Raw genomic sequence first — 26566 nt, 5'->3', positions numbered from 1 at the left:
TGATTTATAGGTATCCAGGGTGAACCAAAAAAAGAGAGGAAATAAAAGGAGTTGTAATTGATCTAGAAGTTGATTGTAATAAACTCTAGATGTGAGCCACATATCATCAACCACTTAGTACAAGTTGGACACGAGGAATCACGATGCAATGGCGATGCAACAAGGCAATTGCGACCACAACAAGGATGCGCTGACATATCTCGTTTGCGAAAATTTATTTTAGTTCGAATTTCACTTGATAATTTTTAAAAACTATAAATACCTAATTTTAGGTTTTTATTAAGAGTTCTTGAATATTGAGTTTTTTGAGTTTTCTTAAAGCTTGAGCATTTTTTGAACAAAAGAATACGCGTGTGGTTTCATTCACTGATTGTGAGTATTAAAAGAAAACTTTTGGTTCTTGATTCAATATTGCTAGTATGATTTTTTTTTATTTATAATTCAGTTTCTGCACTTGCTATACATAATTAACCCCATAGTTAGTGTTGGGGAACTCTAAAAGCGGAGTAACAATGACATAGTTAAGATTAGGAAAAAGAATTAAACATATTAGAACATGCATGTATTCTTTACTTGATTGGGAAAGAAGTTAAGATTAGGAAATAGAACTAACACATGGATTTGGAACTTGTGTTCCATCTAAGGATTTGAAATCTACGGTAATAATCTACTTGAGACCAAGATTAATAGTTGTTAAAGTACCACTCAAGTGCCACCAGGAATTAGAGCGATATCTTCCATACAGACCAAAAGGACTCTAGTTGTACTTAAGAAAGTTGTTGTTTTACATGAAGATTATTTGATAAGAATTTCTTCTAAGTAACTAAATCAACGTTACGACCTATAAGGAGAATCCACAACCTTACTTGTGCATTCTTATTGGTAACAACTAGGTTTTAGTTACTTAGAAATCATAAAATCAAGTATATTAAATTTTACTTTCTACAATTATTGTTAGAAATAAAGACTATTTGTTCTGGTTACACCTATGAGTAATATTCTCACCATATTCTTTGTGGGGTTAAACCACAATCTTTTTGGGTTCTATATTTAAACAAATATATACTTTATTGAGAGGTGTAATTTTGACGTATTAGAGTTAAATGTCTTACTCATGAGATGAAATCTCAAAATATCTTTGAAATAGCCTTGAATTGAGTGTGAAATCTCCCATTGTCACTCCCCGATCCTGGGCATGGCCGGTACTCGAGAACAATTGCTGGCTCCAAGCGAACCCTTGGTCTGGCTTAACTCTTAGGCGAAGACTTACTCATAAATAAGATAACTTAAAAGATAAACTTTACTCAACTATCTCAAAAGATAAACTTAGAATGTTTTGAAAATAAACATTCAACTAGACAAAGAGGTAACTCAAGTCTCAACATAAAATACTGAAAATGAAAAGACTCATGAACTACTGTCTATCTATCTATGAAGCCTCTAATACTATGAGAAATGTCGGGACAAGACCCCTGATCACCCTAACAAGCTGAAATACTGGAAAAATATAAAGAAGGGATCCTTTGGAAGCAAAGAGGCTCACCAAACAACTCTAGAACTAAACTGGATCAATGAAGCACTGGATGCTGATCCTAATTACCTGTATTTGCATCATAAAAGATGCAGGCCAAACGACGTCAGTACATGGAATGCACGAACATGTGAAGGGAAATCTAAAACAAGACATAAGCTTGAATTGGAACTGAAGAAACAACTTACCTCGTCTCAACTCAACTCATTTCAATATAAAGCAATAACGGTAATGCAATATAAAGAAAAGCTTTTAAAATAGTAGATTATAACTCAATGTATTGGAAAATACAATATAACTCAATTTGTATGCAAAAATACAAAGTAAACTCGGTTTGGGAGATTCTCTAATCGGCAATCATCACTATGAGCTATGTGATGATACAACGTCTAGCTCACACTGCAAGAACTGTCCTATACTTTGCCGGGGCATATAACTTATTAACTGAGTGGATCCACTAGTCTATACTAAAAAGCAATAAAAGAATCATCTAAAAAGTATGACCCCTTTTCTACTCATGTTGGTTTCATGGTTTATTGGGGTTGTGAGGTGTTAGAACTCTCCCCCATATCGGTGCTCAATACTACTCCCAAAATATACTTAGCTCATTATTATTTAAAGAAAACATTTCCTCTTCCTTAACTTTGAGATTATTACTCAAAAGGTTTCTCTAAAAAGAGATAATACTGAAAACTGTTCATGAACTCTTTGGAAATCGATGTTTCCTCTTTTCTTAAATATCAAAACATTTCTCTTGGGAATACTTAGTTCCCATAAATCATTTTAAAGAAAATTAACTCAGCTCTTACTCTTTCTCAACTCTATTCTCAAGTCTTAAAACAAGTTTAAAAACAATTTGTGAAAAAACTTCTTAAAATGACTCGAAGAAATCTCAAGACTTGACTCTCAGAACTACATTGAATTTGAATTCAAGGTTAAGATTCAGATTCTGAATGATTTCTAGATGTTTAGAAGTAGTTTAGAGTAGTTAGATTCAATAGGGAGTGAAGGTACACTTTAGGAGAACTTAGACGGGTAAACGACGGAAAAAGGTGGGGGTAGACAACCCGGGCGCACTGCTGGCGCGGGCTGCCAACCACTAAGTTCAGAGACCCATTTCTGGCGCACTGCTAGAGCACCATTCCAGCCCTACTGGCACATCCGTGGCGCGCCGCGCCACCATTCCTTCAGGCAATTTCGACGAATTTTTCTACTAATTTTCTGACCTTAATTTGACTAAAATTGAATGGTTTTTTCCCAATCACTTAGAATCAAATATTCAACGTATGTACACGATAATCTTCTCGCAACAACCCTCAAAACACTAACACTTATCTCAAGAACTCATTGAAATCCCAACAATCAAGATTATGAAAGGTATTTCAAGAAAATTCAACCAGAACTCAAATCCTTCAACTTTAAGAACGAATTTGCACTAAAATAATTAACATGATTGGTGTGTGGGGGAATGAACCCAATACTATGAGAACTCACATACCTCTTAGGGATCAAGCCCTTGGCGAAATCCGCAACAAAACTCAAAGATCTGACGAACGCCTTGAACTTTTCTCCTCTTCTTGAACTCCTCTCAAAACCTTAAGTGTATTTTGATTTATGAAAACTGACCCAAATCAGATTTGACTTCCAAAATATTACTAAAAATCGAATTAATCTGATTGGGTAAGAAAAAGACCAAAATACCCCTCATATTTTCGGGTAACATTCCTTAAATAGACTACCTGACTTCAAACAGGCATATCTCCTTCATACAAGCTTGAAAATTAGCGAACTTGGTGGCGTTGGAAAGAGGATTCCAAGACCTTTTATTTGATATCTTACGGGCCACCTAACTCATCTTGTACTGAAAGTTATGATCGTTTGAAGTTGACCCAAAACTCATAACCTATGCCTAACTTGCAAAATTTCAGATTTTCCTATTTCCAATTTTGTTCTTTATGTTTTTAGCTCTATCAAATACCGAGGTGTTACAATATCTCCCCCTTGAGAACATTCATCCTCGAATGAGATTACTCTAAGTAGACTAAGGGTGGTAACATCTAACACCCAGTTCAAACACTCAATATGCTAAGTAACACAACATTTCAACTAAAACCAATGCCAAGAAAATGATTAGTACCTTAATTTGGAATTTCTCCAGACACAAAGAGATGTGGGTATCTCTTCTTCATATCCTCCTTAGCCTCCCAAGTAGCTTTCTCAACTAACTGATTTCTCCATAAGACATTGATTGATGCTACCTCCTTGGTTCGCAACTTGAGAACCTGACGATCCAGAATCTGGGAATCTCCTCATAAGATAAGCTATCCTTAATACCAATGTATTCGGTCGGTATGATAAATGAAGGATCGCCCATACACTTCTTCAACATTGAACTATGGAACACTCGATGTATCGCTGCCAATTCTGACGGTAGCTCCAACTCATAAGCTATATTGCCAATCCTCTTGGATATTATGTAAGGACCAATATACCGGGGACTAAGCTTCCCCTTCTTGCCAAACCTCATAACACCTTCAAATAAACCCAATCATCTACCTCAAACTTTAAGTCTTTTGTCTTAACATCAGTATAGGATTTCTGACGACTCTGCGTTGTTTTCAACCTTTCTTGAATAGTCTTTACTTTCTCCATAGCTTGGTGAACTAAGTCTGGTCCTATCAACCCAGCTTCACCAACCTCAAACCATCAAATAGGAGATCTACATCTTCTCCCATAAAGAGCCTCATAGGGAGCCATTTGGATGCTAGAGTGATAACTATTGTTGTAAGAAAACTCAATGAGAGGAAAGTGATCATCCCAATTACCCTTGAAATCGATCACACACGCTCTCAACAAATCCTCTAAAGTCTGAATTGTATGCTCTGCTTGACCATCAGTTTGAGGATGAAAAGCAGTACTAAGGTTCGCCTTCGAACCCAAACCTTTCCGAAAAGACTTCTAAAATTGTGCAGTGAATTGCGCACCTCTATCTGAAATGATGGACACCATAACTTCATGAAGTCTGAATACCTCTTGAATGTATAACATAGCATAATCTTCTACTGAATGGGTAGTCTTTACCGGCAAGAAATTGGCTGATTAAGTCATTTGATCTACAATCACCCAAATCGAATCATGCAGCCTGCGAGACCGTGGTAAACCTATAATGAAATCCATATTGATCATCTCCCACTTCCATTCTGAAAGATCTATATTCTGAGCCATATCACCGGGCCTCTGGTGCTCTACCTTGACTTGTTGGCAATTCAGAAACTTAGCAACGAACTCTGCAATGCCCCTGTTCATACTCTCCACCAATAGACTTCTCTCAAGTCACGATACATCTTTGTGGAACCCGGATGGATAGAATACCTGGAGCTATGAGCTTCCTCCATGATCCTCTCTTGGAGTTCATCCACCTTTGGTACACACAATCTACCTTGATACCTCAATACACCATCTCCCCCTTGTTCAAAAGCTATCACTTTTTGCTTATGAACATTTGCCTTCAATTCAAGCAAAATTGGATCTTGATCTTATTTCTCTTTCACTTCAGACACTAATGATGATTCAACCCCATTCATCACCACTACACCTCCTTCATTGGAATCCATTATCCGAACTCCCAATCCTGCAAGTCTATGCACATCTTTGGCTAACTCTTTCTTGTCTTCCTCAACATGGGAAGTACTGCCCATAGACAACCTACTAAATGCATCAGCAACAACATTAGACTTACCTAGGTGATAGAGAATACTCATATCATAATCCTTGAGTAACTCCAATCACCTCTCCTGTTTGAGATTAAGTTCTTTCTAACTAAATAACTACTGAAGACTCTCGTGGTTGGTGAACACATCTACATGAACATCATAAAGATAGTGACGCCATATTTTCAAAGTAAACACTACATCAACCAACTCTAGATCATGGGTTGGGTAATTCCTCTCGTGAACCTTAAGCTGTCTCGAGGCATAAGCTATAACTTTGCCATCCTACATCAATACACAACCCAATCCAACTTTTGACGCATCACAATACACAACAAAACCTTGTGTACCCTCCAGTAAGGTCAACACTAGGCAGTAGTCAACCTAGTTTTCAATTCCCGAAACCTTTTCTCACAAGCTTAAGATCATTGAAACTTAACTATTTTTTGAGTCAACTTGGTCAACAAGGATGAAATAGATGAGAACCCCTCGACGAACCTTCTATAATAACTTGCCAATCCTAAGAAACTCCTAATATCAGTTGGAGACGTGAGTCTAGTACAGTTCTGCACTACCTTAATCTTCTGAGTGTCAACTCAAATCCCATCACCAAAAAAAATGTGACCTAAGAATTCCACAGACTCAAGCCAAAATTCACACTTAAAGAATTTAGCATACAACTCTCTATCCTTGAGAGTTTGAAGAAGTACTCTGAGGTGACTAGCATGATCTTCATTATTCCTCGAACAGATTAGAAAGTTATTAATGAACACGATAACATACATATCTATATAGGGCTTGAATACTTTGTTCATAAGATCCATGAACACTATAGGTGCATTAGTTAGGCCAAAAGACATAACCAGAAACTCATAATGACCATAGTCGGTCCTGAAAGTTGTCTTAGGGATGCCATTTTCTCTTACTCTCAACTGATCTGAGGTCTATCTTAGAAAAACAAGTGGCACCCTGAAGTTGATCGAAGAGATAATCAATTCTCGAAAGAGGATACTTATTCTTGATGGTAACCTTGTTCAACTGACGGTAATCTATACACATTCTAAGAGAACCATCTTTCTTCCTCACAAATAAGACTGGAGCGTTCCAAGGTGAGACACTTGGTCGAATGAAACCTTTCTCAAGAAGATCTTTCAGCTATTCTTTTAACTCTTTCAACTCTACTGGAGCCATTCTATATGGTGGAATAGAGATAGGATGAGTATCGGGAAAAATATCTACACCGAAGTTTATTTCTCTCTCTCGAGGAACTTCAGGAATATCATCAAGAAAGACATCTGGAAACTCACTAACAACTGAAACTAACAGAATATGTGTTATCTCAACACTAGAGTCATTAACTCGGACTAAGTGATAGATACACCCCTTGGAAACTAACTTTTTGGCCTTGAGGTACGAAATAAAATGACCCTTAGGCACTACTGAACTGCTCTTCCACTCTATAACTGGCTCATTAGGAAACTGGAACTTAACTACTCGAGTTCTACAATTGACTGAGGCATAACAGGCATGAAGCCAGTCCATACCTAGAATGACATCAAAATCTACCATATCTAACTTAACTACAGCCATGGTGTCCTTGTGATTGACAAAAATGGTACAACCACGATAAACTCTCTCAGCTAGAATAAAATCACAGCCCGGTGTAGAAATACTGAAGGGCTCAAGAAGTTGCTCAGGAAGAATATCAAAATTCATGGTAATATAAGGAGTCATAAAAGATAGACTCGCTCTTGGATCTAGCAAAGAATAAACATCGAAAGAAAATACTTTGATCATACTAGTGATAACATTTGGGGAATTCTTTTGTGCTTGGCGACTAGTGATAGCATATAGACGATTTGCTCCTTCGCCTGTCCCTGAAGTAGCTCCTCTAGGTGCAGCTCTGTATGGTGGAGCAACTGAAGATGATTAGGATCTATTTCCCCCATTACCACTACCTTGCCTGTTCTTTGGACACTCTCTCGTGAAATGACCATTTTGACCACACTTGAAACAACCAGTGGAGCCATCACGACACACTCTTTAGTGGGTCTTACCACGCTTAGCACATGCAGGAGTCCTATTACCTCCTTGTGCCACACTACCTTGAGACTGTGCAGGTCTAGTTATGAAGTTCTGAGAATTCTGATTCTTAAACTCACCTTTATTCCTCAGTGCAGGTGCACTAGCAGATAATGGAGCAGGTCCATTTTGCTTCGATGACAGGTTCACATTACTCTTTTGTTGTCCAGAACTCATTTCCTGATTTATTTGTCTTATTGTTTCAGAATTTTCTCTATCACTCAACTTATCTTCCTCAACCTGTAGCACATGGATCATAAGTCTTGCTATGTCCATACCCCCTATCAGCATAACTGTCTTTCCCTCCTTACTTGACAATGAGACAACTCAACAAAGAACAGACTCATCTTGCTCCTCATGTCAACAACTATCTCCGGGGAATAACGGGAAAGTTGGGTGAACTTAAGACTGTACGTATGTACACTCATAGATTCTTTTTTAAGAGTGAGGAATTCCTTTACCTTGGCCTCTTTCATTTCATGGGGAAAGAAACTCCCCAAGAAGGCATCCTCAAACATCGCCCAACTCACAATTGGTGCACCTTCAGCATTATTCTTCTTCCATTGGTCAAACCACATTCTAGCGACACCTTTCATTTGGTATGCAACTAGTTCCACTCGCTCAACATCAGCAACATGCATAATTTCAAAAACCTTTTGTAGCTCTTCCACAAAGTTTTCCGTATCCTCAGTGACACTTGAACCGGTGAAGTTTGGAGGATTCATCTTTAAGAACTCCCGGATCCTGGACGTATGTAACGATCGGGTTTTTTCATTATAGAAAAGACAATGGGGAAATTTTTGGGTCAAAAAACCTTTTTGTAGTATCTTGGAATTTCCCAACCTAGTCTAGATTTGGATGAAATTAGAGTCATTAAATTATAGGGAAATCTGGTAACAATTGGGTGATCTGATTCAAGCTTGTTTCGATGTAGGCGATTGTTGTGATTTCATGATTGTGTGATATATGTTCGTTTTTGCATCATTATAATACGTGTATGTAGGTGAATGATGCATTATTGATCACACTAGTTGTAAATAAGATAGATGAATACTATGAATCATGACTTGATTGTATGATTTTGAGAATATACTTGTGATTGTGGCTTGTTGAATGGATCGGGTATTGCATTTCGACACACTAACAACTTGGATCAGTTACCACGTTTCGTCATAAATATGGGATCGGTTGCCATGTTTTGGCATAAAGATTGGATCGGGTATCATGTTCCGGTATGCTAACAGTTTGGGTGTGGGTTCCATGAGAGGACCATTGACATGACATAACTGTATATCTTAATAATTGTGAAACTATACGTTGTTCATTAAATGATGATGATATTGTATATGTTCGGTGTATGCATGTTATTATTATGTTGTAATGACTTATGTATGTTGCACTTAGTGGGATAGCTGTGTGATCCTACTAGTACATTGTGGTTGTGTACTGATACTGTACTTGCTCTTTCCTTGTTGAGTACAAGGCATCTTCAGGCGGCTATTGGAAGACCTTTCTTAGAAGATTCGTGATCATTTCAAATTCAAGGGTGAGCCAGTTCTTCTGGGCTGCCATGAGTTCTCTTCCTGTTTATATCCACATTTCAGACTTAGACTAGTTCTTTAGTTAGTCTTATGTGAGTTTGGGGTTGTACCCCTTCCTGTTTAGACTTATGGTTGAACTTTAGATGTTTTGGTACATTGACTTTCACGTTCTAGGCGTTGTTTTTCCGCATTTGTTTAGTTGTTAGACTATTGGTTTGGAGTTTATGGGAACTCCCTATTTCTTTCTTTAGCATTTAACTTGCTTCCGTAACTTAAATGCCTAGCGTTTTGATTAAGTTGGTTAACTAATTAGTATAAATGGTTCTTCCACTGGAGGGTTAGTGTGGATGCCAATCACGATGGTCTGGGTGGTGACAACGTATCAGCCACATCCTGTCTAACCTCTCTCTGTTGCCCAGCTTGGTTGGTCACCACTTGGCTCAACATCCGAATAGCATCCTAGAACTCAGCATTTGTGACCTCTCCTTGGGGTTGCACTTCTGGTGAATTAGGTACCCCTCGATCCTCAACATTCCTCCTAGCAGGACTACCTTGGACAACTCTTCGTGGAGGCAGGATCTGAAAGATACGCTCAAGCAAGAGTTAGAAAGAAACTTTTATAGAGATGAACTCTATCGCACGAAAAGAGTATGAAAGAAGTGAAATAGTTCCTAAATGTCGCAGCCTCCTAAGTATAGATGTGACGCGCTTCACACCAATAACTAGGAATCTACAGGCACGGCTTCATATACACCGTAGGACTCTTGAACTCTATTCTCTCATACCAAGTTTGTAATGCCCAGAGCCTACACCCTGGGCGTGGTCAATACTCGAGAACCATTGTTGTCCCCAAGCAATACCTTGGCCTAGTTTAATTCTTAGCGGAAGACTTACTCATAAACAAGATAACTTAAAAAATAAACTTTACTCAACTGTCTCAAAAGATAAACTTAGAATGTTTTGAAAATAAACATTCAACTAACCAAAGAGGCAACTCAAGTCTCAACATAAACAACTGAAAATGAAAAGACTCTTGAACTACTATCTATCTATCTATGAAGCCTCTAATACTATGAGAGATGTCGAGAGAAGACCCTTGATCACCCTAACAAACTGAAATACTGGAAAAATATAAATAAGGGATCCTCCAGAAGCAAGGAGGCTCACCAAACAACTCTGGAACTCAATTGGATCAATGAAGCGCTGGATGCTGATCCTGGTGTCACGCCCCGAGCTACCCCCGAGACGCAGACACGGGACCTAGGACCGCAACTGATCCCAAGCTAACCCTGCTGGCATGATCATGAGCATACTAAAGATAATAAACTGATGCGGAAGCTAAATCATAAATAAACTGAAGAGATGGGGAATACCCATATACTATAACTGAGATATATGAAAACTGATGACTTTAATACAAAGAAGTTATTAACTCAATACTAAGCTGAATCTATCTATGTCTGAAATAAGCCTCTAAACTGACTAGAAATGTTGGGACATGCCCCAACTAGATCTAGCAAAACTGAAACTAAAGACTAAAAGCGATAAAGATAAACATGTCACTAGTCCTCGAAGAATGAGGACTCACCACTGATGTTGCTGAACTGAAGATCGAGAACTGATCTAAACGTGATCTGGATGCTGAGAACCTGAACCAACATCACGAGAAGATGTAGCACACGTATGCGTCAGTACTTGAAAGGTACTGAGCAGGCAGGATAGAGTAAAACTGAAATAACATATAACTGAACAAAGCAATAAAGCAATGAAATAATCTGAACATGATATAGATACTGAATACTGAGCTAACTGAATGCAATGACCAAATTTATAACATGCTGAGACTGAATACTGACTGAACTGAAATATGGTCAATGCAATAGTGTCTGACTGAACTGTGGGAGCTACTAATAACCGACATAAAACCACATGAGCTAAATGTGGAGTCCGATGTATACGCCCCATCGAGAGGACCCGATATACCCTGTCAGAGGTATAAAGGCATGCTGACGTGATCACTAAACTGATGTTGCCCACAGAGGGGACTTACACCGACGTGGCTCAGAGTTCTAGGACTATATGGGTACGCTGAAACCCTAGTCCAACTCGGTATTATGCTACTCCCAATGAATTAAGTAGTTAACTGGTTATGATTGAATTTCTGTAAATACTGGATAGCTCGAACTGAACATGCAAACTGAGAATGCAACAATTAATCTGATAATGATGCATTCATAAACTGAGGCATGTATAACTGAATACTAAAATATCTGACCTAGCATGTGTAATTCAAGAACTAAAGAAATACATAGCTAGGGTTCTGAAATTCATGCGATAAACTGAGCAATAACATGATAATCTAATTTGGAACATTTAAATAACTAATTCATGATGATCTGCTATAATTCTAGAAACCCTAGGTCTGTTCATAATCATGGAATCAAGAATCTGACTAAATTCTAGGGACCTAATGGGCGAAAGGAACCCACTAGTGAAATCCCACATACCTGGTGACGAATTCCACGGAGAAATCTTTCGATTTCGGGGTTGGAACTGAAGAAACCTCGTTGTGTTCTTGAACTAGGGTTCTTGACCTTTTTCTCCTCTCTTGCTTCTAATTTTCTAAGTTTGATTAATGATTTTGACTTAGGTAAGTTCTAGTTATGTTTCTAGGCTTAAACTAATTAAAACTTCATGATTTAGGGTCTAAACGACGTATCTTAGGGGTTAAACTAAATAGGAAAAGACCAAAGGACCCCTGAATTAACTGCTGTCGGAGTGACCTACGGAATGGACCTACAGGCCGTAGGTCAATCTACGGTCCGTAGATTGCGTCCGTAAGTCAAGCCTGTTTGATAGGCCTTCACTAAAATGACCATAAATTTTTATTCGGAGGTCGGAATTTAGCAAACTCAGTGGCGTTGGAAAGATAATTCAATTATCTATCAAACCATAGGACATTGGACACATAATTAGTTTTTTGCTAAAAGTTATGACCATCTGAAGTTGACCCATCAGAACTTTCAGCTAACTGGCTGCTAACCTTCGATCTACGGTCAGACCTACGGACCGTGGATCGAATGACGGTCCATGCTGGTCAACCGTAGTTCGGGACTGAAGCTGGGGTTTTGGGGCATCGATCCACGGACACGAACTACAGTCCGTGACCTGACTTACGGACCGTAAGTCCGGCCGTGGGTCAACACTTAGCCAAATTTTCTGACTGAGTTCTGGGGAAGTTTTTTGTCACGAACCACGGACCTGCAGGATGGACCGTGAGTCCATCTACGGTCCGTGGATGGTGTCCGTGAGTGCCACCTGTAACACCAGAAATCTGAAATCTCTATTTTCGGATACGGGGTGTTACATTATCTCCCCCTTGGGACCATTCGTCCTCGAATGAAGACTAATCTAGCTGAAATGGAGGGAGAGGGCTGCAATCCCTACCACTGAACACTGAGAACTGAATTTCTGACTGAACTGAGTTCCAAGGACATGCAAATACGCTGAAAATGCAAGTACAAACTGAAGGAACATGATTCTAAGACTGAATTTTCGCATGAATGACTGAAAAACTGATGAGGAACTATTACCTCAAGCTGGAATGGAATCGGAAGGGAAGAGGTGAGGATACTTGGACTTCATGGCTGCTTCTGCTTCCCAAGTAGCTCCATCTACTGACTGGCTCCTCCACAAAAGCTTGACTGAAGCGGCTTCTTTATTTCTCAACCTTCTAACCTGACGATCGAGAATCTCAACTGGTACATCCTCATAAGAAAGGCTATCTTTCACGGCCACACTCTCTAATGACACTATGGATGCTGGATCACCCACACACTTCTTCAAAAGAGAAATGTGAAAGATACACTGCTGCTAAGTCTGCTGGCAACTCTAACTCATAAGCCACTTTACCAATCCTTTTCAAGATCCGGTAAGGGCCTACATATCTGGGACTGAGCTTCCATTTCTTGCCAAATCTCATCACCCCCTTCATAGGTGACACATTCAGGAAAACCCAATCATCAACTTGGAACTCTAGTTCCCTTCTTCTCACATCTGCATAAGACTTCTGGCGACTCTGGGCAGTCTTAAGTCTATCTCTAATGAGTTGCACTTTCTCCATAGCATCAAAGACTGAATCTGGTCCTATCAAGACTGCTTCACCTACTTCAAACCAACCAACTGGAGATCTACATCTACGCCCATACAATGCCTCATAAGGGGCTATCTGAATGCTGGAATGGTAGCTATTGTTGTAGGCGAACTCTATTAGAGGAAGGTGATCATCCCAACTACCCTTGAAGTTGATCACACAAGCTCTCAACATGTCCTCTAAGGTCTGAATGGTACGTTCTGCCTGACCATCCGTCTGTGGATGAAATGCTGTGCTAAGTTTAACCTGAGTACCAAGACCTTTCTGAAATGACTTCCAAAAATGAGATGTAAACTGAGGACCTCTATCTGAGATGATAGACAAAGGAACTCCATGCAACCTCACAATCTCATTAACGTAAAGCTTGGCGTAATCCTCCGTCTAATCTGTAGTCTTGACCGCCAAAAAGCGAGAAGACTTAGTAACCCTATCAACAATCACCCAAATGGAGTCATGCTGTCTGCGAGTACGAGGTAAACCTGTGATGAAGTCCATGTTGATCACTTCCCACTTCCAAGTAGGAATGTCAATCTCTTGAGTCATACCTCCTGGTTTCTGATGTTCTACCTTTACTTGCTGGCAATTGGGGCACTTAGCCACAAAGTCTGCTATATCTCTTTTCATACCATTCCACCAATAGACTTCCCATAGATCACGGTACATCTTAGTGGCGCCTGGATGAATAGAATAACTGGAATTGTGGGCTTTTACGAGAATATGCTGTCTCAATTCACCCACATCAGGAACACACAATCTACCTTGATAGCAAAGTACACCATCTCCCCCTTGGGAGAAAACCTCCACTCTCCGATTATGGACTGCACCCTTAAGTTCAAGCAAGATTGGATCACTATCTTGCATTTCCTTAACCTCTACTACCAAAGAAGATTCTGCCCCATTCTGAACCGTTACACCACTATCTGATATGCTCATAAGACGAACTCCTAGGCGAGCAAGTCTGTGAACATCCTTTGCTAGCTCTCTCCTTTCTTCCTCAACATGTGCTACACTACCCATGGATAGTCTGCTAAGGGCATCTGCTACTACATTCGCCTTACCCGGATGGTAATGCACGCTCATATCATAATCTTTGAGGAACTCAAGCCATCTTCTCTGGCGAAGATTCAGCTCTTTCTGGGTGAATACATACTGGAGGCTCTTATGGTCTGTGAACACATCTACATGAACACCATACAAGTAGTGTCTCCAAATCTTAAGTGCAAACACCACTGCTGCTAGCTCGAGGTCATGAGTTGGATAATTCTTCTCATGTACCTTAAGCTGTCTAGAAGAATAAGCTATAACCTTACCTCGCTGCATTAATACACAACCTAGGCCGACTCTGGATGCATCACAATAGATCACATAACCATCTGAACCCTCTGGTAGAGTCAAGACAGGAGCTGTAGTCAACCTAGTTTTCAATTCTGCAAAGCTTTTCTCACAATCATCTGACCATTGGAACTTAACCTTTTTCTGAGTTAACTTAGTCAATGGAGAGGCTATGGATGAAAATCCTTCCACAAACCTTCTGTAATAACCTGCTAGACCCAAGAAAATTCTGATATTTATAGCAGAGGTAGGTCTGGGCCATTGTTTCACTGCTTCTATCTTCTGGGAATCTACTCGAATTCCTTCACTAGACATAATATGCCCAAGGAAAGCAACTGATTGTAACCAAAACTCACACTTACTAAATTTTGCAAATAACTGGCGATCTTTGACAGTTTGTAGAACAACTCTCAAATGACTCGCATGTTCTTCCTCATTCCTAGAATAGATGAGGATATCATCAATAAAGATGATAACGAACAAGTCCAAGTACTGCTTGAACACTCTGTATCCATGAAAGCTGCAGGAGCATTGGTTAGCCCAAATGACATAACTACAAATTCGTAATGACCATTCCGAGTTTTGAAGGCTGTCTTCGGAATGTCATTATCTCTGACTCTAAGCTGATGATAACTTGATCTGAAGTCTATCTTTGAGAAATGACTAGCACCCTGAAGTTGGTCAAACAAGTCATCAATCCTGGGGATAGGATACTTATTCTTGATTGTGACCTTGTTCAACTGCCTATAGTTAATGCACATTCTGAGATATTCTCTATAGTCAATGCATATTGGAAAATACGATATAACTCAATTTGTATGCAAAAATACAAAGTAAACTCTGTTTGGGAGATTCTCTAACCGACAACCATCACTATAAGTTATGTGATGATACAATGTCTAGCCCACGCTGCCATAACTATCCTATACTTTGTTGGGGTATAGAACTCCTTAACTAAGTTGATTCACAAATCTATGCTAAAAAACAATAAAGGAATCATCTAAAAAGTATGACCATTTTCTACCCACGTTTGTTACGTGGTTTATGGTGGTAGTGAGTTGTTAGAACTCTCCCCTATATTGGTGCTCAATACTACTCCCAAAATATACTTAGCTCATTATGTTTTAAAGAAGACATTTCCTCTTCCTCAACTTTGAGATTATTACTCAAAATGTTTCTCTAAAAAGAGATAATACTGAAAATTGTTTACGAACTCTTTGGAAATCGGTGTTTCCTCTTTTCTTAAATGTCAAAACATTTTTCTTGGGAATACTTAGTTCCCATATATCATTTTAAATAAAATGAACTTAACTCTTACTCTTCCCCAACTCAATGATCAAGTCTTAAATCAAGTTTAAAAACAATTTGTAGAAAGGCTTCTTAAAATGACTCGAATAACTCTCAAGACTTGACTCTTAGCTCTACCTTGAATTTGAATTATGATTTTAAGGTTAAGATTAATGTTGTGAATGATTTCTAGATGTTTAGAAGTAGTTAGATTCAATAGGGAGTGAAGGTACACTTTAGGAGAACTTAGACGGGTAAAATGATGGAAAAAAAGTGGGAGCAGACGACCTAGGTGCACTGCTGGTGTGGGGCACCAGCCCCTAAGATCATAGACCCATTTCTGGCGCACTGCTGGTGGGCCACGCCAGCCCTACTGGCACATCTGTGGCGCGCTGCGCCACCATTCTCCTAGGCAATTCTGACGAATTTTTCTACTCGTTTTCTAGCCTTAATTCGACTAGAATTGAACGGTTTCTTCTCCAATCACTTAGAATCGAATACTGATATGTACACGATGATCTACTTGAAACAGCCTCAAAACACTAACACTTATCTCAAGAACGCATCAAAATCCCAACAATAAAGATTAGGAAAGGTATTTCAAGAAAATTCAACAAGAACTCAAATCCTTCAACTTTAAGAACGAATTTGCGCTGAAATTAACATGATTGGTGTGTGGTGAATGGACCCAACACTATGAGAACTCACATACCTCTTAGGGATCAAGCCCTTGGCGAAATCCGCAACAAAACTCAAAGATCTTGACGAACGCCTTGAACTTTTCTCCTCTTCTTGAACTCCTCTCAAAACCCTAAGCATATTTTGATTTATGAAAACTGATACAAATCAGATTTGACCTCAAAATATTACTAAAAATTGAAATAATCTGATTGGGGGTAAGGAAAAGACCAAAATGCCCCTCATATTTTCGGGTATTTTTCCCTAAATGGACAGCCTAACTTCAAACGAGCATATCTCCCTCATACGAGATAAAAAATTATCAAACTTGGTGGCGTTGGAAAGATGATTCCAAGACCTTTCATTTGATATCTTATGGGCCACTTAAATCATCTTGTACTGAAAGTTATGGCTGTTTGAAGTTGACCCAAAACTCATAACCTATGCCTAACTTGCAAAATTTCAGATTTTGCTATTTCTAATTTAGTTCTTTCTATTTTTTAGCTCTTTCAAATACCGGGGTGTTACACCCATAATTGAGTAAGGAACAATTGAGTTTTATTTGGATATAATGCGCTATTTTAGTATAGTGATCCTTACTAGTTTCCCAACTCATGCAATATGTTGGAATGGACCTTTGGAACTCGTTCAAAATATGCCTAACACAAATTAATAGTTCAAAACTATGATAAAACATATCTTGGACCTTATGAAATAATCAAATCACCAATTAGAAGTCCTCTCAATCAATTCTATAAGGGGAGGGGGGAGGGGGTTGTATTGAAGTAATTGATTGTAATGATTGCAAGTAACAAATAGCAAAGTAACATATTAATGTGTTGGAAATCAATAAAAGACAAAAGTAGGGTATTAGTGTTCCCCATGAATCCTTAACTCAATAAAACCTTATAGTAGTAACATTGTCTAGTGCGTAACATGCAAGATCGGTAATTTATTTATCACCTAAGTGGATGGTCACCTAAAGAAGTGAATTTCACTACACAACTTGGTCCGTCTACGAATGTATGCTTTCCTAATCCTTACCTTTGATCTCAAATTAGCTATCCCTTATCCCATTCAAGCTATTAGATGAGCGTTGATACCCTTAAATCTTTGTTGTATACTATTTTTTCTCATTCGTTACTTCCTTGGTCAGGTGAGTAGGAATAAGGTAAGTTTTAACGTTTGCAAGCATTAGAAAACAATCAAAGTGAAGGGTAAAATAATACATGCATGAACATTATTCAAGAATTATTATTTATTAGGTCTACAGCTTTAATTTTTCATGGTTCCCACAACCCTAGATATGGAATTAGCTATTCATTGTTGTTTGATCACAATTCAAAATAGTTTGGGTAAGAGTAATCATGAACTTACAATATGAATATTTAAACACCAAAATCTCTAATTGTATTGCAAAACAAGAATCAAAGATCAAAAGTATAATTAAAATCCCAAAAATTCAAGTATTAAAGCAAAAGTAATTGACTATTAATTCTCAAACTCCAAAAATAACATAATACTATAAAATAAACCCTAAAGTAATTATAGACGTCTATAAACTAAACCAAACTAATCTAGGAAAGTAGGTATCGGCAGCTTCTAATACTCCAATGTACGGACCGTAGTCCTTTGTATGGGTCTTGGAGTCCTCTTATGGATGGTAGTGAATAATCAATCTTCATGACATTTTCTAGAGGTGAGAATTACAGTTCGTAGACCTGATTATGGTCTGTCCTATCCAGTGAGGGGTCTAAGCCCTTTATTTCCAACTCTCATCTACGAGCATCCATGTACGACTCGTATAAGAATCTACGACTCCTAGTATGACTTCATGGTTTGGGAGTTCATTTCTTCAAAACATTAGTACTTCATTCTCTAACTCTGAGTCTACTACTCGTGCACCGGTGTACGACTTGTACTGATGACTCGTACTCCCCAAACCTAATACTTTATTTTTTTGATATTTCATCTACAACTACTGATCTATGGCTTGTAAACCAGAGTACGATTCATGCTGTCTCTCTGTGAGCCTCAGAACCTCATACTGAAACTCAATCTTTCAAGTCTTCCATCTACGAGTCCATAGCGGCTCGTAGATGGTCAAAACAATACTACCACTATTGTCTTATCTACCTAAGTTGCCAAAACATGTTTTCCAACAAAACACAATTAAATATACTGACAAGCACTTAAAAGACTCAGAAAATCTCAAGTTTAAAGCATTACAAGTATGTTAAATCCATGATACATCAATCAACTCCAAATGTAAGAAACTTTATAAATCCACCCAAAGATTCAAAATGACCCTGAATGCCTCGAGAACTATGTTGAACCTCTAACTAGGTCATTGCCACGACCTGAAATTTAAAGTCATGGTAACACCTACCATAATCCGCCAGTAGGTAAGCCAACCCATATTCCAAAACATCAAGTAACATGCATATTAAGTGGAATCAACAATCAAAGAGAAAAAAATAAAGAGATTTTAAGAGAACACAATTGAAAGAGAGAAACAACAATACATACAAAAATTTAGAATACAAGATCAAGTTGCACAACCTGGTGGAAGAAAGTATAAATCTACTATACAAATTCAGGCGACGCATTTTACTTAGTATAGGGCTATGCATAAGTCTTGAGACGTGGGGCGTAAGCCCTATGGATCTTTAAAATTTTAATTTACAGTATAGTATAATAATATAATAACACAAAATTGTTAAAATACTCCAATAGTTTGACATAATTACAAACATGATTAAAGAAACTCATAGACGATAAAACTTCTAACATGATTATAAAAGTATAAATAATATAATATCTTAACTTTCTAATAGTAAAAGAATCATTATTTCTAAAAATATTTTTTATCATACTTTAAATTTAGCCGCTAAAAGAAAATAATCAATAAAACTTACTAGTATTATAATAAAAAAATCACTCCATTATGAATAAAAACAAAATTACTTTCAACTATCTAAATAAAATATGATTATTTTGACACGTATGACAAAACCATGAAGACCAATGATAAGTGAAAGAGTAAAATTTCTCTACGTATTTTTTAAAGAAATTTTACGTAATATATAATCACCTCCACAGTATTACCAAATAGTAAAGATGTGATATTGAGATACTCTCAATCTTCTAATATCAAGTGATTAAAAAATTATTAAGTATCATTTATTTATTTATTTAAGAATTATCAGGGTCAACGATGCTAACTAAAGATTTTAACACATAATTTGTCTAAGATGTTTTAGGCGAGCCCCGAGCGTTGGGCGTGCTTAAGGTATATAGTCAGGAGCTTAGAGCGTAAGTCTTATAGAACTAAGCCCCATACTTAGTCTTGGGGAATTTTTCTAGAGCTCCGCCCCACGGCAAGCCCCCAATCGAGTCCTAACAGAGTTTTTTAAAACACTGACTCCTAATTAAGTGAAGGAACTTGTGCCCCCAAAAATTGACACAATCTGACCTCAAAATACATTGGAAAATGATCTTTCGCTAATCTAACTTAAGAATCACCATTAAAGAATCATGAAATGTCCTTCTAGACTAGAATTTACCTCTAAGATAAGCCTTCCACACCTTCCTAGTGGTCTCATACAAAGCCTCAAAAATTTCCAACAATTATCAACTTAAATCACCCAAAATGACGCTCTACTAATGAAGTAATCAAGTAAACAATATAAAAAAGGCTGATTTTTGACATTGTCTTTATTTAAAAAAACTAGTCAAATGACCATTTTAAACACATGAATTAGTCTGCAAATGTAATAGATCGGGTGCGCAATACTTTATGATCATGGTTCTAAGATAGGGAATGTGAAGGGTTAGCCTCCCCAACCTTTGTGAACGTGATGACCAACCTCAAATGTCTCATCAAATGTGATATTAGGGTCACGAATGCGGAGGCCAAAATAACTGGCCATGGCAAACATGGCTTAAGGTGCACAAACACGTTGAGAAAATGGGTGCTACACAATATGATGCAACATTAGTTTGTTCAACAAGTCCCAAAATTCTTGATGGAATTAGTTCGGAACCCCATGCAAGCAAACAACATATGCTACCCCCCAATAATTAAACATTCTGGACTCAATGGAGATGTTGAAACTTCCAACCAAGTTTATTTCTACAAAAAAATTGGACTTTGCAAAAAAGAATTTTAGGTTATAAATGTTGTGAAATGCATAAAACCGGTAGTTATATAGCTCAAACAATTATAGATGTTTTACAAAACTATGAAATTTGTGATAAAATAAGTAGTGTCTCCTTAGATAATGCTTCTAATAATAAAACTGTTGTTGAAATACTAAAATCGTCTCTTTGCCCTATTTATATTGATGGTTTTCATATTAGGTGTGCTACACGTATATAATTTGATTGTTAGAGATGGTATATCAATGTATAATGATGGTTGCATAAAAGTTGAAACTGCATGTCATTTTATTTTTAAATGTCAAGTTAAGTCTAGACATAGAGATTTTGAAAATCGTTGTCGTGAATTTAATCTTCCACCTAGAAAAATTCCAAAATCAGTGTGTACTAGATGGAATTATTTATATGAAATACTTGAATTTGCTTATGAATATAGGAAACCTTTACAAATGGTTTGAAATGCTCATAATTCAAATATGACATATAGAGTTCATGATAATGATTGGAATGACATAAAAGAACTTATAGAATTCTTAAAAGTTTTTTATCTAACTACAAAAAAAATATCTGCACTTTATTATCCGACTATTTGCTCTGTTTTACCTAATATTTGTGCTATTTCTAGTAAATTTTATAATTCAAAAGTAAACCAAGATTTGAAGAATCTGTTAAGAAAATGATTGAAAAATTTAAAAAATATTTTATTCCTATTCCTTAAATTTATTTAACCGCTTTTTTGTTAAACCCACATTACAAAGATGAAGGTGCATCACGAATGGTTGATGAAATATATTTTAATTTGGGTATTGATAGTGAAGATGATGAAACACCTAGTTGTCAAGATGTTAAAGATAGTATAAAAATTGAAGCTAGAAAATTATATGACTTGTATAATTCTAATGGAATGAATGTAGTACGTAATGAAGAGCCTCGAAGTTCTTGGAGTAGATATAATGAAGATGATATTGATGATATGATAGATTGTTATCTTGAACTTTCTCATAATGATAGAAATGATTTTGATGCATATATTAATCAAAATACAAAACCTACTACTATTGATCTTCTAGAATGGTGGAGCAATTGCGGCCAGGGATTTCCAAAACTTCAACCGGTTGCTCAAGATGTGTTAGCTATTCAACCATCTTCAGTAGCTTCGGAAGGCGCTTTTGGTGCAGCAAGATTTCAAATTGGAGAGCATAGATATTCATTAGCAACAGATAGCTTGGAGATATCGATTCAATTTAGAGATTAGATTAATGACGAGAGAAGGAGTTATGGTTGTCCACCTTTACCGACCAAATTTGAAAATGACGTTGATGAAATAATGCAAGATTTTAGTGACGACGACATTGATGCAATGGAGGAACTATCTAATCAACTAATTCCAGAGCATGTTACTAGAGAAATGTTAAATGATTTAAAAAAAATTCCTTGGTAGCATGAACTATTAAATTTAAATGTCAATTAGTATGAGTATAATAATTCGAGTTCTAATTCAAATAGAACCCATCCTAGAAGGTTGCTGTGTAGATTAGATTTTTTAATACTTTACTAATATTTTGTAACTCAACTTGTACTATTTAATTGATATTAATAAAAGTATAGGCTATTCACCCTAATTTTTTTTTATTATTGTCTTAAATTTAAATTTTCAAACTTTTAAAGTGTGAAATTTAAACTTTTATAGCTTTATAGTTTTAAAGTTTGAGTTTAAATTTTCAAACTTTTAAAGGGTGAAATTTAAACTTTTATAGTTTTATAGTTTTAAAGTTTGAATTTAAATTTTCAAACTTTTAAGGGATAAGGGTCTGAAAAATATCACAACTTTGGTCGGATTTGTTGTTGCGATACTAAACTTTCATGAGGACCTATTACCTCCCTAGACTATTTAATACTGTATTTTTTACCCCCAAAACTATTTAATAGTGTATTTTAAGGGTATATATGTGCCCACGTGGACACATTGCTATTTATAATTTTGCATTATTTTTTATGTCCACGTGGGCAAAAATATATGTTTAAATTACGGTATTAAATAGTCTAGGGAGGTAATAGGTCATCATGAAAGTTTAGTATCGCAACAGCAAATTCGACTAAAGTTAGGATAATTTTTAGACCCTTATCCCAACTTTTAAAGGGTGAAATTTAAACTTTTATAGTTTTAAAGTTTGAATTTAAATTTTCAAACTTTTAAAGTGTGAAATTTAAACTTCTATAGTTTTAAAGTTTGAATTTAAATTTTCAAACTTTTAAAGTGTGAAATTTAAACTTTTAAAGTTTGAAAGTTTGTATTTAAAACTTTAAAAGTATAAATTTTCAACTTTAAAATTATAAAAGTTTTAATATTATTTGAGCAATGTTCCTAATTTTTTAATTTTAATAATTATTATTTTTATTTAAATATAGCCATTGGGACCCGGTTTTCGGTCTGGTCCCGTCCGGGACGGGTATACATATTTTTTTCCGGAATTACCGATTCCGGTCCGTCCCGGTTCCGGTACGGTTCCAGCCCGTGGTACCCGGTTCCGTTTCGGTTCCGGTCTGTCCCGGTTCCGATCCCGCTGACACGCTTATAAATGCGTAAACTGATATAATTCTGATTAGACCCCAATAAAACTCCTAAAAATGAAATAACATAACTGGGTAAGGAAAACACCAAACTACCCTTCCAAAATCTGATTTTGAGTTTCCTTATCTAGACAACCCAACTTCAAATGGACATATCTCACGAACTCAGAATTGAGAAAACTCGGCAGTGTTGGAAAGATAATACAAAGATCTTACCTAAGGTATCTTGTAGCACACGTAACTCATCTTGAGTTAGGAGTTATGATTGTTTGAAGTTGACCCAAAACTCAAACTTAACATAATTTAACATAACTTAACATAACTTAACCAATTTTCCAGATTTTTCATTCTTTCCAAAAATGACTCTTTCTAATTCTAGCTCTTCCTACTTCTTTCAAATAGCAAGGTGTTACAAATTTCCTTCCTCCTTCCTTCATGTAACACCCCGTATCCGAAAATAGACCTCAAGGCAGATTTCTAGAAGTTGCAGGTGCAACCCACGATTGCCATCCATGGACCGTAGGGCAACCCACGACCTGTGCTAGTGGTCCGTGGTTCGCGACTGCAACCCTTCCCCAGAAGCCCCTAGAAAATTCGTCTAAGGGTCAGCACACGCCAGGACCTACAGACTGTAGGTCAAATCACAGTCTGTGGTCCAGTGCCGTATGTCAGACCCTCAGCTCCCAACTCCCAACCTCGATCGACGGTTGACCAGTACAGACCGTTAGTTGATCGACAGTCCGCCGGTGACCCCGATAGCAATTAAGTCAGGGGTCTTTTGGTCTTTTCCTTATGCGTTGGAACCCTAAACTACGTGGTTTTGATCAGTTTTAGCCTAGAAATATAACTAGAACTTACCTAAGTTAGATCATTCTTCAAAATATAGAAAAATTAGAGCGTAAGAGGAGAAAGAGGTCAATAACCCTAGTTCAAGAACGCAACAAGGTTCCATCAGTTCCAGCCTCGAAATTAAAAGATTTCTCCATGGAATTCGTCACCAGGTATGTGGGATTTCACTAGTAGGTGTCCCTAGATTTCAGTTAGAATCTTGATTCCCTTAATATTATCTAGACTTAGGGTTTCTTAAATGTTAGAATTGTTGGGTTTTAGCTGTTAGAATGATCTAAATCGTATTATCATGAATTTAGTATCGTTTAGCTCATGTGGTTTTATGTTGGCTATTAGTTTCTCCATTAGGGTTCAGTCAGATTCTATTGCATTGATCATGTTATCGGTATAGTTCAATATTCAGTCTTAGTATGTTATAAACTTGGTCATTGCATTCAGTTTAGCCATGTTCAGTATTTCCAGTATCCTTATCATGTTTAGATTATATCATTAATTTATTGCTTGTTCAATTATGTTGTTATTTGGCTTTACTCTATCATGCATGCTCAGTACCTTTCAAGTACTGACGCATACTCTGCACTACATCTTCTCGTGATGTAGGTTTAGGTCCTCAACAGTCAGATCACACATAGATCGGTTCCCGATCTTCAGTTCAGTAGTATCAGTGGTGAGTCCTCATTCTTCGAGGACTAGTGCCATAATTATCTTCTTGATTTTAGTTTCAGTTTTGTTAGATTTAGTTGGGGCATGTCCCAGCATTTCTAGTCAGTAGAGGCTATTTTTAGACATAGTTAGTTTCAACTTTAGTGTTAGAGTTTGACTTTTCATTTGTATTCAAACTCTCAACTTTCTTTATTCAGATAGTATATCGGTATTCACCATCATTTCAGATTATCATATGATTTAGTTTTCGCATAGTATTTATTGATTCAGTTTGTTTTAGTATGCTTATGATATGCCAGTAGGGTTAGCTTGGGGTCACTCGTGATCGTAGGTCCCGTGTCCACATGCAAGGGGTAGCCTCAGGGACTGAAAAACTTGGTTTCAGAGCACTAGGTTAAAGAGTCCTAGGATGTCTGAAAGCTGCACTAAGTAGAGTCCTTTTCATGGGTGTGAAGTGCACCACATCTAATGAGAGGGAGGCTACGAAGTGTTTTAGGAAAATTTCACTTTCTTTGCTACGCTTATCGTCCATAAGGTATGATCCAACTTCTCGTTCTGACTCGTCATTTTGCGTTTCTAACCATTCCTCTTCGTAGAGCTTACGCAAGGAATATGAATGCCAGGAATGCAAACGCAACTCCTCCGGTCCCAGATCAGGAAGTTTCGAATGCTGAATTTCAGAACGCTATCGAGTTGTTGGCTCAAAGTGGGACCAACCAAAACAACTAGAAGGTTCCAGTCCTGGTAGATGCTAATGTTGGGTCAGCTGCAACTAGAGTTCATGATTTTGTGAGGATGTATCTGCCTGAGTTCTTAGGATTGCAGACTGGTGAGGATCCCCAAAACTTCATTGATGAGGTCAAGAAGATCTTTGGAGTGATGCAGGTAACTAGGAATGATCGGGTTGAGTTGGCATCTTACCAGCTGAAGAATATAGCTCATATGAGGTATACTCAGTGGAAAGAGAATAGGGGTATAGATGCAGCTCCTATTAGTTGGGAATAATTTAGTGAGACTTTTCTAGACAGGTTCTTCCCAAGAGAGTTGAGGGAGGCGAAAGTTCAGGAGTTTATAAATTTGAGGCAGGGTTCTATGACGGTCCAAGAGTATGGACTCAAGTTCACCCAACGTTCCAGGTATGCTCCTTACATAGTTGCTAATTCCAGGGCTCAAATGAACAAGTTTATGTGTGGGGTATCCGATCTTGTGAAAACAGAGTGTAGGAATGCAGTGATACTTGAAGATATGAACATCTCTAGGCTCATGACTCATGCTCAGCAAGTTGAGGGTGATAAGCTTAGGGAACAGGCTAAGGAGAATAAGAAGGCTAGGACAACTAGCTATAATTATTCTCAACAGAAATTGGGTGGTGGAAATCGCTCGTAGTTTCAGTAGAATTCTTCAACTCCAGCACCTTCATCAGCTAGTGTTCCATCCTTCAAGTTCCAAAATGATCAAAAAGGTAAGGCATCAGGCTTTAAGTCTCAGGGGAGTGTTTCAGGCACCAGAACCTACCCAACTAGTCCAAGGTGTGGTAAGAACCATCCGTGCGAGTGCCTTGCAGGAAAGGAATGATGTTTTGGGTGTGGTCAGTCTGGTCACAAGTTGAAAGATTGTGCTTCTAAACAGGGTCTAAAAGCCAATAATAGTAGAGCTCAACCTACAACTTCAACAGCACCAATAGGTCACCCGACTCAGCAGGGTAACTCATCTGGTACAGGTGGCGGTCAGCGCCAAAATAGGTTGTATGGTCTTCAGGCTAAACCAGGATCAGGAAGACTCTCCAGATGTAGTCACTGGTACGTTACGAGTCTTTGACTTAGATGTTTATTCTTTGTTAGATCCAGGGGCTACTATTTCCTTTGTAACTCCTTATATAGAAGTCAAATTCAATGTTAGTTCAGAAACACTCTCAGAATCCTTCTCAATCTCTACTCCAGTCGGTGACCTAATTATAGCTAGATAGGTATACAGAAATTGCCCCGTCACAGTCTCCCAGAAAGTCACC

This window comes from Solanum verrucosum, unplaced genomic scaffold (genome assembly GCF_900185275.1).
Source record: "Solanum verrucosum unplaced genomic scaffold, falcon-dt-bn FXZP01000194.1, whole genome shotgun sequence".
Classification (NCBI taxonomy): domain Eukaryota; kingdom Viridiplantae; phylum Streptophyta; class Magnoliopsida; order Solanales; family Solanaceae; genus Solanum; species Solanum verrucosum.
Note: the sequence above shows the minus strand (reverse complement) of the source record.